The sequence below is a fragment of the Neolamprologus brichardi genome, chromosome 7 (assembly GCF_056152115.1).
Source record: "Neolamprologus brichardi isolate AB-2024 chromosome 7, ASM5615211v1, whole genome shotgun sequence".
Lineage (NCBI taxonomy): Eukaryota > Metazoa > Chordata > Actinopteri > Cichliformes > Cichlidae > Neolamprologus > Neolamprologus brichardi.
The window spans coordinates 60,324,255-60,327,921 of record NC_142110.1 but is presented as its reverse complement, the minus strand read 5'-3'; the positions used below and the strand labels follow the sequence as shown (position 1 = coordinate 60,327,921).

Genomic DNA, 3,667 nt, shown 5'->3' with positions numbered 1-3,667 from the left:
TTCACTGCATTGACAGTAGGTAAAGAATTAAACTGACATTACTCCACTGAATCTATATAAATCAACAGTTAAATAATGTCAGTTCTTCCGTGTTCTCTGGAATCAATCACAGCAAAGAAATTAGACTGTTTCTTTTAAAAATGTTACAGGACAATACAAAACATTCTATTTAAGGCCTCTGATGTCAAGATTCAGTTAAACAACAATTATAACTAAACAATTTGAGGTAATGTTAGTTTCCATTAACATTAAATTAGGTTACTGAATTGGCAAACACCTTCCTATTAACATTACCCATTTTACCCTAATAACTAAAGAAATTAGCACTTGCAGGTCAAAAACTTTATTCAAGAGACTGAAAAATAACATTGATACAGTGACTGTCAAAAATTACAGCACTGATCATATTGTGACATCCTGGTTCAAAACAGCACACTTAGAAATATTCAACGTTCTTTACTTCAACTGAAAATACCATTTCACACGACCCATATGGGATATTTACACTGTATAACTGTTCACGCTACATCTCTTCACTAGTAAAAGAAAGAAAAAATACAAAGAGAAATTTAAAAATGCTGCCAAACAGACAAACAGAGAACTTGTACAGAGCAAAAGGAAAAACAAACAACAACAAAAAAAACGGCTCATCCTCATGGCAGTTGCAGAAATGAACCCTGCGATCTGTTCCTGGAATTGAGCTTCAAAAATGCAGCAGAACAAGTGTGAGATTTAAATGTCCTCTCACCTAGAGCTGATCACCTCACATGCATAACAGTGAGCTTTCCTTGCAGGAGCAGTTTTGTCTTAGTTGTGAGCTTTTCTTGAGAGCTGAGTTGCATCCAACTCCATTACCACCCTTTGAATCACCTCAAAAGTGTAGCAGAGCTGTGATGGGTAACTCATATTGAAGGAATAAAAAAGGTCCAAACAGCATGGCTACTGCAAAGGTCACGTTATCCAGATTTTGAAGAACTACTATACCCTCGATGATGATGCCAACATCAGAAAAGTCATTGCCTGGCGCATCCTCTGGAGACAGATGTTCATTGTGGTTTTCTCAATCTGTGCAGTGGCCTCAGTCAAGTCCTGGTTAAACACAAAACATTTTTTTAAGATTCCTTTTTAAACTCATCTCTTTTGAATCTACCAGTTCTAATGTCAGAGTAATTTAAACCAATGAAAGCAACATAGTAAACAGCTATAGCCAAAGAGTGGCCTGCCATGCTGCCATTCATGGTCTAACAGAGTTTCTAAGAGAGAGTGAAAAACATAATAATTTCAAATGCTTTACATTAGTTTTTGTTAGAAAGACACCGGCCCATCAGAAATCCAGGTTATGTCACTCAGAAGATGTTAGAATTTAGACTTTCAGCCCCACAGTTTGGTTAGCTGTTGGTCAGTTGGTCATTTTTTTTTTTCAAACAAAAGCTAATGTAAATATTGGTGGGATTTTCCTTTGTTCACTAGAATGACAAATTTAAAGTTTTTTCACACTGATGTGACCCCTAATACAGGGGTGGGGCCTCAAGGGCCGGCGGCCGAGTTCACTACCAGGCCTCATGTGAACTTCAAATTATTAAAGAGGACTACTGGTCCTAACCAGTCCAATGAGGATCAAATGGATAACTAAATGCATTTTTAAATGTTGCAAAGCCACAATCTACTCATAAAACACTCACCATGAACTCCTGCACCAAGATGTTGCAATTGTCTTTCACACAGATGCGGAGCACTTTGATGAGGGACTCCCTTTGAGCATTAATGTCATCCTAAAGTATTATAACAAAGAAAACAGAGATTTGTGAACTTTTCAGTAGCACAGAAGAAAATGATCCCAGACAAAAACTCTTGACTTTTTAAACCAGTCAACATGCAACACCAGCATCTACAAAGCAATATCAAAAATTCCTGTTTGACATCAACTTTATGGATATATAGTTTCCAGAACATATATTTTTTAAAAAAGAAAAAATTTTCTCAGTGGGCCAGTAAATGCATGATGAAAATTATGGCATCCTTTCAGTGGAATCAGTACTCACAGGTAATAGTTGACTGTTTCAATGGATGCAGCATAAAATTCTTTTACTGACCTAATGCAATACATATACACTTTGTAGTTAAAGAATTTTAAAGTTCTTACTGTCATCATGGCAGCTACATCCTTTAGCTTTGTGCCCTGTTCCCCCGATCACTTTGCAAACACTTTCAGCAGACTGTCAGAGAGAAACTCAGCTCCGTCAGAAACCTTGACTGTAAAGGCATGTTTGGGATGCACTGGAATGCTGCATTTTATCTGAAATGACATAAAATTATTTTTGAAATAACAGCAGGCACTGTGCATGGTTAATCAGTAATGTTTTGTTGAATAAAAACTGTGTTTCCAGATCTTATGGGATTAAAAAAATCCAAAAATGTTTGTTTCTGATTTGCAACCCAACAACCCACAAGTTACAACCTCATTTTAGTTCAAGTGTGCATTAATGTGAGTCCAGTAATCACCTTTCTGACAATACATACAGGTATAAGTTAAACCTATGGCAGATTTTGGATTTCTCAGTTGTATTAATAGGGTGGTCTATTTGTGTATGCATGCACCTAATAATTATACAAAACCTATTATAATTAAGTTACAGAAACCTTAAGCGAAAATAGAATATACTTTCTTACCATAACACCTTGAACCCACAATCCATCAGCTGACTCCTGGTGAAATGCAGAATAGAGGTCAATGTGCAGCAAAAAAAAACAAAGACAAAAGGACAGCAGGTGAGGGCAGGAGGGGTAGGGATGTAAGCTAGCATAATGCCGCTGATGATATTAGCTAAAGCTGTTCAATGTCCAAAATCTCACTAACACCACGGTGCAGTAAATACACAATGTAACTGAAGAGTCAGTTGGCAAATCTATTCACACAGAAAACCAAATTATGTTATGAGTGCCTCATAATTAGGTTTAATGTGATATTACGGCTCTTGTGCCAAAGACAAATTCAAATGAAAAAGCGCCAATTCTTTGACAACAGATAAAACAGCAAATAAGCTAACGGGTCTTTTTTAGCATGTTACATGGCGACACTCTAGACGTTTAACTACATTTGGCTGAAATATGGTAAATATTAATTCAAAAAATCAAGACATACCAAAAACGTAGAGTTGGCTGCTCGACTTGACTGAGATGGATGCCTTTTTTGAACCACGATCCAAAGCCCGCGAGATGAAATCACACGTGGTTTCACGAGATTTAATGTTGCTATCTTATTGACTTACTTCACCTGAACATGATATGAACAATTTAATACACCCTTTCTGCATATCATGTAGTTTTTACACTATATGGTTACATTTATCTTTAAAACATGAGGCAATTGTGTTAAATACATGCAAGATGCTTACATAAATCCAAGAGATGGCCAGTGCCTTTTTTTCAGTGTGGAAAGATAAGCAGATCTAGAACAGTTTTATCTGAAATGTCTCAATTCAATTCAATTCAATTCAATTTTATTTATATAGCGCCAAATCACAACAAATGTTGCCTCAAGGCGCTTCATAGATACAGAGAAAAGCCCAACAATCATATGACCCCTATGAGCAAGCACTTTGGCGACAGTGGGAAGGAAAAACTCCCTTTTAACAGGAAGAAACCTCCGGCAGAACCAGGCTCAGGG

At 36.8% G+C, this 3,667-nt stretch overlaps 1 long non-coding RNA gene across 2 annotated transcripts; it reads right to left on the bottom strand.

The window, feature by feature from the left end:
• Window positions 1–327: 327 nt before the first annotated feature.
• LOC148102267 (uncharacterized) lies at window positions 328–3,214 on the bottom strand. Of its 2 annotated transcripts, XR_015719374.1 has the most exons (5): window positions 3,143–3,214; window positions 2,671–2,706; window positions 2,144–2,296; window positions 1,683–1,772; window positions 328–1,089 (listed from the first exon to the last, which is right to left on the bottom strand). It is a non-coding gene; the product is annotated as an uncharacterized LOC148102267 (long non-coding RNA). The 2 variants fall into 2 exon arrangements; XR_015719373.1 differs by having other exon boundaries at window positions 2,671–3,201.
• Between the last annotated feature and the right edge of the window lie 453 nt (window positions 3,215–3,667).